Source organism: Rhea pennata, chromosome 2, assembly GCF_028389875.1.
Source record: "Rhea pennata isolate bPtePen1 chromosome 2, bPtePen1.pri, whole genome shotgun sequence".
NCBI classification, from domain to species: domain Eukaryota; kingdom Metazoa; phylum Chordata; class Aves; order Rheiformes; family Rheidae; genus Rhea; species Rhea pennata.
In genome coordinates, this window is record NC_084664.1 from 114,431,441 (window position 1) to 114,444,889 (window position 13,449).

Consider the following 13,449-nt stretch of genomic DNA (forward strand, 5'->3'; position numbering starts at 1 on the left):
GCAGAAAAAGTTATTTTTGCTCTTATTAGCAACTTTCTTACTAAAATCACAGCAAGGCAAATGTAATCCCCAGATATGAAATATAAATAACAAACAATGCCCAGATTGGAAACTTTCTACAGATTACATTAGTCCCTGGAACAGGGCCCCTGCTTCTGTCAAAGAAGTGTTATCTTGAGATTGTCAATGCATGCTCCAGGGTAAGAGTGGCTTTGTCCCCAGAGACCCAAGGGAGCATAACAAGTGACATCAGTCATATTTTGGAGACTGTAGAGCCTAGTGTCACTAAATGTCAGCTAAATCTCTATACATGGCTCTCTTCAAAGGGTCGTTCCTGAAGTGCTGAAAGGTGTGTGTGGGGCTAACTAAGCCAATTAAAGAAACATCTACTGAGTAGGGGAAGGACACGATGATCCACAGACCAGGTATATAACATTCTATTTTGTTTTCCTTTAGTTTCCATCAAGGCCTAAGTGGGTGGGAAAAAATGCCTCGGTACCAAACACCAGAAGTAGGACATTAGCTGACGAAAGGCAGGAGGCTTACACTGAAGCACTGGCCATTTCTTTTTCCCCTAGAGCTGATGTTCTGTCTGTTCCACCTCGGCATTTCTTGAGAAGCCAGAGACAACAAGCCAGTCTGCCCAAACATAAAAATAAAACACCAGACAGGCTTCTTTGGGAAAAGCCAAGTTACATGTGAAAGAGGAATTGCAATTGGAATTTACAGGAATGCTAGTAGTCATACCATCAGGTCAAATCCTGATCCTATTTGCTTTAGTGTAAATAAAGAGCAATCCCAGAGACACACCAGCATACGGCAACTCCTTTTTAGGCCTTTTATTTTTAAGTCTGAGCTCTTAGGAAATAATTAAATGGAGAGACATTTTATATTATTGAAAAAAAAAACCCCTTTGTATTTTCTTGGTGAAACCAGTGTTTTTTCTTCTGCAGAAGCTGACTCATTTAAAAAATATCCACAAAGGAATCGTGCAAATATACTTACTAGCAATACAAATAGACTGGTCTTTGTCAATTGGTTCCCTGACAGTTAGAAATGGGACCAAATTCTGCTCTGGTGTAAGTTCATGGCATAGTTTTGAGCGCAACAGAAGGGTGTAGGCAGACATGTTCTCACAAGTCTCATCGAAGCAGTTAAAGAAGTTACTGGCCTCAGCCATTAGCTACTGCCCCGGCCTGGAAGTTACTTTTTGCCCAGCAGAACCCTGTTGCGTGCCTGGAAATCAAGTCTGGGCAAAGCCTCCGACTCAGCTCAACTCATTTTCTGTGGCAGCTCAAAGTGACTTCGCGCTGAAGCATATTAACTCACTGAGTCTGTTCCTTAGGTGCAGCAGAAGACATGGTCGCCTCTCGCTTAAAGGCAATCCCAAAGACGAGGTAGGCAGTACCGTTGAAAATTATGAAAGTCCCTCTCTGAAAAGATCATGAGTCTAAGAGAAGAGTTTGCACACAACCTCCTTATCTGGGATCTGAGTTCAAGGCTGTTCGTATCTTGGGTGTTGGTTTGGTTCATTATGGAGATAAGTCCAAGCTGTGAAGTTTGGATCTGGACCAAGTTCTTCCATAGTTTGAAAGCATTTGACTTCAGCATTTTGGAAAGGGCCTATCACTGCTGCTAGGTCTTTTAACCCTAATAACAGATATACACACGATGAGAAGAGCATTGCATATTAGGAAGTCACCATAACTGCGTCATACTGACCCACCTCCAACATTTTCCAGAGTCCCTAAATTACAAAGAAAGAAGAAACAGTAAAGCATAAACAATAACTGAACTACATCCAACACTTCAATCAGTACAGTGCACTTACTACATAGCTTCTATAAATACATTTTGCTAACGCAGGAAGTTTGGGGCAAGAACAAGAGTAAAGGCAATTAGCTACCCTGATTGCAATTACTAGACATTTGACGAAATATTGTGTGATATTTGGGATTGTATAATTATTAGTAGAAGATCTCTACGAAACCTGTTTGTTTAGTATAATGACTATGGTGGCAGAAATATGTTCTGTGTATGTATTTCTGTGGCAACACCAGTCCACATCATTGAGGTATAAACTATAGATTATATAGCTTCAGGAGATCCAAGATAGGGGAATCATAAGAAACAACAGAAAGCCTGAGACAGAAAACAGAAAATATGAAGAGATATAGAAGCTGGAGGCAGCCCTATTTCATCAGTGTGCACTGGAGAACTGAAAGAGAGGTCTAACACTCAGAGTCATCTTCAGAGACGGGCCATCAGGCTGCTTGTACACTTGGGTCTATGGAAGGTGAGCACTTCTGGCCACAGCAATGTGCATATTCTTTGTGGACATGCATAGAAAATTTGGCTCCTTGTGATAACACCTAAGACATTTGGAGTCAAGCCTGCAAACGTTTAGTAAGGGCAAAGACTTTATAAACATACAACTTGCTCCTGAGCCTAGTTAATTCCATGAAGGACTCCATCAGCATTATCTGGCTTTTGTTCAGACTCATAGTCTTTATTACAATTACTGATGTGAATGAATACTGCAAAGCAAGGTTTTGCAAGCTAACAAATGTAGCTGATCTTTTCACTGCATCTCTTCACTGCATTCTTCCTCTAGGGATAACTTTGTTATACAGTCATTTTGTTTTCCTTGGTTGACCATAAAAAACAACAAACCTACTTTTGGAGGGTCTTTATCATTTACATTTTACACATACACTGACATCATCCAAACTAGATAGGCAAGTGGTTGGCTTCATTTTAACAAATACTAAAGTGTTAAAATCCAGCTGAAACTGAAGGGATCCAAAGTATCTCTGACAGTTCAACAGTGGGTAAAAACATGAACATGAATTGTTGTGAAATAGTTAGTAAAACTACATTTTACATTCTAGAGAGGAATAATATAGCAAACACATCTAATCTCTGGTACTACATGCTTTCTAGTATAATAACATTGAAGCATCTCATAGGCTTTACAATATTTATCCCCTCAAGATGCCCAAGAGGCAGGTGAGTAAAATGCTTGCATTTTACAGGCTCAGCCAGAGCTTTTGTGGTTAGTAGTTGATCAAACCCTGGTCTCCAAAAACCTCAAGCATGGCTCTCCTCCCAAGCTGGGCTGCTCCTTTGGGAATAGGCACCACGTGGGCTCTGCAGTATGGCTCATGGAAGAAATGCAGAGTGTGCACCACTGTTTTGTTGTATTTTAGGTTAAAATCAAGGCAAAGGGAGCTTTCAGGACAGGGAGCTACTGAGGCCAGCAGAGCAAGCATGATGAAGCAAGGACTACTGAAAAGCCTAGAGAGAACACAGGGTATATAAGACTTTTCTTCCTGTTTTCCCTGCCTGCATTTGAAGCAGGGCTGTGTGTTTCTGTTCCCTACACACAGAGCTCTCCTCGCACTGTACTTTCCTCAGCAGTGATTTACAAACTGCTCTCCTCTACTTCATTCTCCTTCTCTGAGAGATTGCCAGTCCTGTCAGAGTTATCCTCTCTGACACTTTCCTCTGGAAATATTTCAGGATCAGACATGCTTTTCTTGCTTTCACTGCCTATATTTCTGGAAGGGCCATCATCAGACAATTTTTTGCACCAGAGTCTGATGCCAGTGCCAGAACACTGATGAGTTAGCAGCCACTTAGTCTGCAGAGTCTAGTACCAGCCACAGTACAGTTTGCACAAACAGTAGCAAACCTGAAACTTGAGGGAAACAGGAAGCCTCTTGGTGTACTACTTGAAGTGCAAACCTTTTCCTTATTCAGACCTTCTGGCTGTAGTTGCTGATGGAAAGGAATTTGCAGTGGGAATTGCAGATTGACCTAAATCTCCAACTAAATATAGCCTTCCTTCCATTGGGGGGAGGGAGGAGAAACTTAGGGGCAAGGGGAGAGCCAGGACTACTCCTTTGACATACAAAATATACATTGAGAATAGTTAGGTGTCATTAATGAATCATTATTATTCAATAACAGTGTTTACAAGTTTAAAAATCTATTTAAGTAGAGCAAAGTTGAAAAAAGGAGAATCTGTGCTCAGAGGGAATGTTACGAAGTTGCGCATATTACAAAAAGAAAACATATAAGCACAAAATATTATTCACTGAACAAAAATAAAGCGAATGAGTCATGATATTAAACAACTCTATAAACAAAAGTTGCAAAATGCCTGGGAAGACTTAACTAATGCAATTTCTAGTTACTGTGTTCCAGTCAATGTGGTCTCCCTTTAACAGGGAGAACTAATGGGGTGCCAATGGGAGTTTATAGTGTGAATAGCAGAGAAGGAGCCCTGTGATATAGTGGCTAAGTGTACATGATAAGTGGCTAAGTGTAATAAAGAGTTAAGTGTACATGATAATGTCATCTGTTCCCCACATAAAATGAAACAACTGAATGGTGCATTTTCAGCTCTCTCACCCCTTACCTGCCAACTTGCCTTGCAAGGAGGGATAACTGAGCTCATGAAGATCCTGTGGATTTTGAAGGATTTTCCTTGAGGAAGAGGCTCCAGAAGAGACTGAAAGATCTGAGATTTTCTTCTTAGCTTTTGTCAAGATCATCAGGAACATACACATGGTTTTCATTCTAGAAAAATAATACAGTATATCGCCTGAAAATTTTCTGCAAAAATGTGATTTATGATTGCTGTCTGGACAGAGCTAAGCTCTATCTTATCCTCTACATCATTCAGAGCTACTCCTGCTGTTAGTGCAGGGTCTGGAGGGTGTTCTGAGGGCATTAAAGGTCCTGTTCAAGTCTGAACCTGGGATGGCACAGTCTCAGATTTAAAAGATCTCAAGACTCTCAAAGATTTTCTAAAAAAGACTGCTGTCCCTCCTAGGATATCTTCATGTGTCTTCTTGCCCTTGGGGTGACCTCAGTGGCCCTCCAAAACACATGTGTCCTCTTGGGTTGGGGCAGAGTAGGAAAATGCATTCTGGGAGAAGTTTCAGGGGAGATGCCAGGGAAGAGCTCTAACAGTCCAAAGGATTTCTGAAAAGCAGGTTGTGCCTCAACGTGTAAGTCAATGCTAAAAGATACTTCCATCTCTATGCTTTGTACACCCTGTTTAGGAGAGGAAAAGCTCCCTCAGGTGCCACACGGGGCCTAGGGGACTCGGAAGATGAATTTTAAAGACTCGAGGTAGTAAAGATAGTAAAGGACTGAACTCAGAAGGAGTCCGACTTGTGCACCCATGCACCCATGTCTTTTGCACATTACTCAAATGTAAACCCTAACACTAGTGAGATTTGCAGTGGGAACTGCACTTGATTTGAGATTGACAAAATATTGAGTGCCAGAAACTAGAGTTCTGAAGTTCTGGCTTACACATTTAATTTTGCTGGCAATTTGATGCAATGCTCAGTGTGGACTACTATGGACTGGTTGCTGTGAGATTCAGCTTGACACAGTAGCATGAAATATAGCAAAGGTGATGAAGTTATCTCTGCTCTTGTTTATTGCCTGAGTTCAGTTCCAGTGTTTATAAGACAAAGCACAGTATTCCCATAGCAAAAAAAAAAAAAAAAAAAAAAAAAAAAAGAGAGAGATTTAATTCAGTAGTGCATATGAATAATACTTGAGAAGACAAGTACTGTTTGGTTTATTTAATATATTGCTCATTAGTGCACCACAATACAGACATTTTTTAAAAGACTGCAATCACCATGACAACCTGATAACATTTAGCCACATCATTTCCGAATATGATTATCCTTCTGAAAAACTTTGCCTTTTTATGAAAACAGAGGGCAGTTTTCAAGTCTGTGCTCTGTTCCTAAGATAACCTGTTTATTCCCTCTCTGAAAAGCACTGTAATATAGTGGGAGAATGTAACGAAAAGTAAAAGAAAGACATAAGATGAAGAGGGAGACTTCTGCTAAAATTGTCATCCTGAGTTCAAAGAAAATCTTGCTGTCCTACACTATAAAATCTATACAGTGGGAGTGATTTGCACATGTAGTTTGAATTGCAGGCCAGCATCTCCATCAAAGTTCCAAAATCCCATGATGGGAATCTGAGCCCAGCAGCAGTCAAGTAGACATCATTGCAGGACCGAAAGGATGTTGAGAATCAAGAACTCCGTTGACTTCGTGTTTCTTCAGTATCACAGGAAAGAAATCAGTTGCTAGAGTTAACCCATTGGATACTTCTGTTCAAGAGCATAGGCAGGACTATCAAGCCTCCATACTGATTTTTGGTTGAAATAGAGAGAATGACTTTGGGTGCTGGACAACAAGTCATGTGTGGGTGATGCAAATGTGTTGTTCTACTAGAAAAAGTAGAGGACACCTGATTTTTGTCCTCTGTGGCTGTAGTTCAGCCATGGTGTGTGACATAATGCAGCAGATGCAAGTCAGCATCCAGCAGTTCCCTGTCCATATGAAGAGAATTCTTGTTCCCCTCTTTCCCTGACAACATTACCTACTTTCTCATTCTCAGAAACAAACTACTTCAAGAGCACAGTAGCCTATGCCCGCTTGCAGCTAACATAGCTGACTGACGTTGCCTGATAAATAGGTTGAATTTATTGGTAACCTCTGCTGTCTTACATTGATTTACTATCATCATCTCAGGCACTGCCAAATTATTATTTTATTGGGAAGGAAAATAGAGGTACCACAAAGTGACACTTATTCCTAAGGAGAATTTGGCAGGCAGCCGTGATAAGAAGGACTCAATGGCCTGAGTCTGATTCTCCCAGTGGGACTGCTACAGTGTGAGGATTCCCTTACTAGGATACAGCAAGAAAAGAGCTACAGCCCCTCTTGGCTTGCGTTCTTGGCATCTCATTAGGTTAACACATTTTGAATTAGATGTTTACAAACTCCAAATCTACAAAAACTTGCAATCACACGCAAAATTAGTTGTGATTTCTTGACAGAAATTATTGCAATTAGGCTGTCAATGACTAGCACTTCTGTTGCAGGCAAGACAACTGCCAGCAAAGTCATTGCTTAGGAATTCACACAAAGTGTGCAATGACTGCAGAAGTAAATTTGGTCTAGAAGTCTGAATTAATATTTAGGGGGAAAATCTAGCCTTTTTGTTGTCTAAATGTATATAGATAAAGGACCTAAAACCATGACTTGAATTCAGAGTGCTTTGGGAGTAGGAATTTGGCTTGATTTGTGAAGGTACAGGGCCAGTCTTCTTGAGTATATTTGACACTGAGGATTTGCACCACCATTTCTGACTTACCCTGGGCCACCCAGGGCAAAAAACACACCCAGAGATTATTTTCATTACAGTTCTGGAATGATTCCCCTCAGAAGCCAGTTGGTAATGATGCAGCACTGAGTAGCTGCCCTGAACAGCTACCCAGCTTCATGCCTGTCCTGCTTCGTGGTTTTAAACAAGAATGTGTGGGACGTGGAGTCTTCATAAGGACTATTAATAACAGAGGTGATATATACTCAGCTTTCCCATTATTATACTGACTGCAAAACAACCCAGACAAGAGTGCAAACATGGAGAGGAAAACACACAAATGGTCCTGAGCAAGACAGTGTTGCTGGGGGGGGGGGGGGGGGGGTCAGACTCAGAAGGCCTCCAGGAAGCCCAGCTTGAAAAGCCTAGATGTCTATCAGGCTTGGTGTGTGCTCTGCAGCATTGCAGGTGCGTTGTGGGCTGTGGCCATTGCCCCAGCACTGATCATTCCTGACATAGCAAAGCATACCATGCCTCAGAGCTGACTGCAAGGGCACCAGCTTCGTGTGGCAGAAAGAAAACACCTGCAAATAATGCTGTTATTTCTCTCAGTGGCTTGCTGGTCTTGGTCTCTGCTCCATGGAGAGAGCAAGAGAGTACAACCCTGCTCAGACAGGCCTTTAACTAAACACAGGGGTGCATACAGCATGGCTGTGGGCCATTTATGGCATTTGCAGACCTCCAGCCTTGGTATTATCTGGGGAAATACCAAGAAAAACTGGTGGATACCCACGTTTAGGGACTTTGGTGCACCTGTGATGGTTCTCACAGTGTGATCGAGCTGCCTGTCTGATATGAGCACGATTTAACCAAAACAGTTTTTGTATTCACCAAAAACAGTGGCTGAGAGCAAGCAGTAAGCAATACCATGTCTGTGTTGTCCTCCCTCACGGCCTCTGGCAGTTTGCTGAGGTGAGAGTTTCTTCCTGGCACTGCACTGAGGTGGTGTTTGGGAATGTGTGATCTAAGGCAATGTAGCTTTGTGCCAGGCACCAGACTCCCACCTCTCAAAGGGATGCTAAGCTCCACTTGGCCCTCTGCATGGTGGGAGTGGGAAAAAGGGCTGAAGTTTCTTATCTCTTATTTCATCATTTTATTGCAATATTGTGGCTGATTAAGTACTTGAGAATGACTCTTGGTGCAATTTTGGTTTTGCAAGCTCCTTAGGGACAGGTCCTTGAACCCTGGGTTGCTCCATTTCAGAATGAATAAAGGAGGCTATGTTAAAATGCCATTCAGGAATTACTATTATGAAAATCCTGTAAAATTATTCAAAATGCTCTCCCTGCCAATCCATAGGCCCTTAATGCTGCCATGCTACCCTTTTTCTGTTTTTAAATGATAAAAATCATTTGCTCCTGGACTAAGAACTAAGATCTAGACCAGAATTACATTTCATAGCACAGTTATAAGCACTCCTCAAGACAAGTGGTTCTAATGGAAACAAAAACAACTCTGTAATGGTAGCAGGTGCAAAATGAAGCAGTACATTAAAAATAGCCTGGCTACATTCTCCAGTGGCATGAGGTCTACATGCGTATCACTCCAAAATAAGCCATTTATCCTTTCTCCCTGTGGTTACAATGAGCCAACTCTGTGCTTTGTATCCTGGGGATCTGCAGACATGGCTGTAAGAATTTAAGAAAAACTGCAGCCTATCAGCCAGGCTCTCCCTGTGCCTTCCTTTTAACATTTTGCAAACTATCAAAACCTTTTCCCTGGCTTCTCCCTACTGCAGACGAGGGAATGACTGCAAGAACCAAAGCATCTCTTCAGCCTCTCTTAAGTATGGACTTTATTTCTAAGAGTACGAGGTTAAATTAATTTAAGTTTTGCTAAGGAAGTATTTGGCTCTGGGACTGTTTATGTTGCAAGGTTTAGTGACCATGAGCCACCCTGAAGTTTTTAGAGATGAGCTGCTTCCTACGGAGAAAGCGTGTTTCTCCTTCAAATTGCCAGCATTTAGCAAGCAAAATCCAGCTTTCGTGCACTCCACCCTATTATCCAGCCTCTCTGGAACTCCTTTCTGCCATTTCTTTTCCAGGCCCAAACCTTTTCACTTCCTCCTAGTTTTTCTTTTCTTTAGGACTGCTTTTTGGTGTCATCTTGTGACATCATATGACATCATGGGATATTTTTTCAGAATTTTTCTCCATGTTTGCATTTAGCAGTCACATGTTCAGTCAGACCAGCTGACTTGAAAGTGATGGTGGACCTAAAAGCTGCCATGATGCTAAAAACACAGAGCACAATCCTGGAGCCTCTAGATTCAGTGGGCAACTGCCCTGCTTCCCTCAAGCGCTTTTGTTTGCCCTATTCTCTACTGAGAGCTCCTTCTGGTCTTGGTTCACAGCAAAGGTGTTCTGTTTCCTAACAAGTGAAAACGTGTGAATCAAAGATTTGCATGCAAATTGAAATCTTGCAAATAGTTCATTCTCATGCTAATCATTAGCCAAGGCCGAAGAATTAAGAGACTCAATTTAATCCTGTTAATATAAACAGCATTTGGAAGTCAAGGCATCGATTACTTATATTTTTTCCTTTTTCTCTTGATCAGTTCATCTCACCACACCTGTTGATCTCAGCAGACCAAAGCATTAGACCAAAAGAGAGACCCAGAGTAAACCAACAGAACTGAAGTCCTAGTATTTTCTGCAGGAAGAGAATTTGTCTGTAGGCTTCAGCCTTTCAACAAGCCATCTTTTGTCTCTGTTGCTTGGTACAAGGTCTGTCAAGCCATGGATTCAAAAGATGTGAATGAAGTTCATCTGCTGACAGCTGAACATTATTTTATCTAGATAAATGTTTTGTGGGGCATTTCCCAACAGCTCCTGAGCTGCAGTCTGTGAGCCTGGAGAAATGAGGCCTTTGTATCACCCATAACAAAACAACTCTTCTAACGTAAATTAGATTTTCACAGCTTAATGCAGTCATGTATGCAAACAGAGGTGACTTGCTGTCATGAAGACTCCCAAGAAAACGCAGCTCATCCTGGCGCTCTGAGAGGAGCTGATCCTGGACCTGTGGTGGATACAATGGAGAGAGGCACTGCCAGCCTGTGGATGAGCTGTTTTGCTCGTCCAGGGACCGACCATCCCAGACTGGCTGATGTCCAGGTCAGTGCGAGCAAGTGGAGTGAGATGAGGCGACATTTTGACCCGTTGTGGTTTACCCACAAACAGTAAATGCAGCTGATTTGCCTAAAATAGCAATAGCCTTTTGAAGGGTGGGCTTCCTAAACTATTGGAAAGAGCAGGTTTTACTTCAGGACTGAATACTAGGTTCTTATCTTTATTTTAAGCTAGAAGATTAGTCAGGAGGGAAGTAATTTTTTTAAAATTTGCATATTATCTTTTATTCAAGCACTTCTAGGAGGCCTACATGCCAAGCCCTGTGGGAAGGGCAGTGACTCTCCAGTAACTGACCCTCTCTTCTGCTCTTCTGCATAGGGCTCTTCTCCTCTGACAAATGGACTTTGACTGGTGAGCTCAGTATTTATTATATCTAACAAGCCAGAGAGAGAGAGAAAAAAAAAAAAGCTTTGCCAGCCCACTCGCTCTGTTGCAGGCTCTTACCTGATCTTACCTGCAGTATGTGCACTTCAAATGCTCAGAATTTCAAAGTCCCCTAAATCTAAAATTTAATTCATACTGCCAATCTTAGCCATCAGCATTTGCAGCCTTCTGGGGACACGAGCAAATCAACCTGAGATACTGTCTGGCATCTGATTAGCCAAACATTATTGACAGACAGCTAACACAGTGTAGCCCTTCCCCAGGGCTGAAGGTTTCTTTAAGCTTGGAGGCCTTGCTCATATTCCAAATCCATGCTCTGTTTATATTTTCTTTGTCCTGAACAAAAATTGGCCCCATTGTGTGGGAGCAACACTGGAAAAGAAAAACAAGAAACATCCACTGAGAGAAAATGGATATTGTGGGAGCTGAGGAAATGTACATACTTTGCTGATTCCATTTTCTGATGATGTCAGAGTCAAAGAATATCTTTAAAAAAAGAAAAAACCCTCAGCAAGTTGGAATCAAAAGCTCTGTTCATCACAGTCTCTTGTTAAAAGAAGAAATGTAAACAATATCCCTTGCCACCCCTACCCTCCCCCAACCTCCCAGAAATTAAATCTGGCTCCATTTGGATAGACCCTCAGATGGAATCAAGGGTACGTCTCCAGGGAGAGAGGCGTTAATGTACCGGGGGGGGATAGAGGGGGGGGACAGGAAAATTTGATTGTGCTATGTGAAGCACAGGGATTCAAGCTGCTGCTTTTCATGGAGGCTGAAGAAGGGCGGCCTGACACTTTACAGATTGGGTGTAATACACAGGAAATTTGTCCTTTCTGCCAGAGCAGTCTAGGGATAGGGCTACCCCCCCCAGCCACTTTGCTTGGCTGGTAAAAGCTCAGGAGAAAAGGGTTAAATAAATGTTTGTGATATGATAAGGTGCTTGTTTATTCAAGGGATGACAGATTATTGGCTCCCAAGGCAGGGTTGAAAAATAGTACAAAGGAGCTGGCGTTCCCTTCACTGATGTGATTTCCTCCTAAGGTTTTGCTCTTTGGTAGGAACAATATGCGCTGGGAATTAAGAGGGATGACTTTATTTCAGACCAGAACAGACAGACTAAGAGCTGCTTTCTGGAATTGCTAACTCTGTTTTTGTGAGTTTTTTCTCCCTTTCTTTTTTTCCCCCCCTCTTTGCTGAACCTCTTCTTCCAAAGTCTTTGAAGAGTGGGTTATCTCCTGTCCGGCAGGAACACCCAGCATGGCAAGCTGACTAGAACATTTCAGATTAGGAGTTTGACCCCTTTAGACATAATCTTCTATTTTATCACCACTGCTCTAAAGCTAGCTCCTGCTTCACCGCCGTCGGAGAGGAGCTCAGGTCCTAGCCAGGAGCTGCACATCAGCAAGTTGCAGCAGGCCGTTGCAGCCCTTGGAGAACCGGTTGCTGCCAAAGGGCTACATGTGCTTCCCGCAGGCTGAACTCTCCCCTCTCAGAGAGAGGCCTCCGTGTTCATCCCCGCGGGATCCCAGCTGCCACGAGAGCGAAGGGCGAGGGTGCGATTCCTCCCGCGCGGTTACATCCGATGGGCTGGACTTTGAGCAGGTCCTGACCGCTGCTTGGAGATGAAGATAGAAAAGGCGCCGCTTTGTGCTCTGTCTTTTACTGTCTTTTATTGCCCAGCCTATCTGCTGGCCTGATTCCTCCAGCCCCAGAATTATTCCCTGTCAGTGCCATCAGCGGGGGGAACGATTTCCTGTGCGGATAAGAGCGACGTTTCACGTTATTAGTACAAATGCACGTTGTCTGCTCGCAGTACGGCAAAAAAGCGAGGGGAGGATTTCTCACCAGCAAGAGACGTGCTTGACAGCTCGACTGCGGAGCCGGCGCTACCGCAGCCTGTCCAGGCGATGGAGATACGGCTCTGCCGACATCACGGGCCAGGCAGCGGCCCAGGAGCAGAGCTGCGGTGTTCAAGCGCATCCGTGCACTGTATGTGTTGCAGGAGAGCACGCTAGCGGTTGCTCATGGGGAAAATCAGGCAGCAGTTCCCATGATCCTGGAGTAAATGACAGTTAAACCACACATTTGTTTTCAATGTTTGAATCTGGCACTGGATTCCTTTTTGAATGAAAACTATGCCAAACATCTTTTATAATTTTTTTCCTCAAGCAAATATGCGAGCAATCCAGCAGTGAAGTGCCAGAAACATTTGCTTTCCTTCCTAAGAAGTGGGGTATAGAAAAAAAAAACACTCATGCACACAACAAATTTTATTTAAAAGCATTCAGGGGCCAAGTTTCTTTAAGCACTGGTAGGACTAGGCTACTGAACTCTGCTCCAGTGTGTGTGCATCTACAAGGGGAGGAAGAATAAATACATATGTGTCGGGGGGTTACGCACAGAAAGACTTTCTTGCACTATCTATTCCTTTCAGATACTGCAGTGCTTTACAAATACATACAAAATCAAAATGGATTCAAACCAAGCTTACGACCAGAACTTGGCACTTGGCAGGAAACCACTAACCTATTTAGTGGGTAAACTCAGCAATAAACTACTGGAGCTGGCAGATCCCCGTGTGTTTTCAGTCCTGAAAAGGGCTGGTCTCAAGCAGCAAAGACACTGCCCCTAAAATCCCTAGAGCCATACGCCTTCACGGCAAACAAAGATCAAGCAAAAGCGGGGTGCAGACCGCTCTGGGAAGCGGATTAATGTTCAAAGACTG

The 13,449-nt window shown here is 42.9% G+C and overlaps 1 long non-coding RNA gene across 1 annotated transcript; it reads left to right on the forward strand.

Annotated features, from left to right (window-relative positions):
• The first annotated feature begins 391 nt into the window (after positions 1-391).
• Positions 392-4,567, forward strand: LOC134136331 (uncharacterized). The gene is made up of 3 exons (XR_009957480.1): positions 392-425; positions 1,346-1,397; positions 4,408-4,567. It is a non-coding gene; the product is annotated as an uncharacterized LOC134136331 (long non-coding RNA).
• Positions 4,568-13,449: the final 8,882 nt, after the last annotated feature.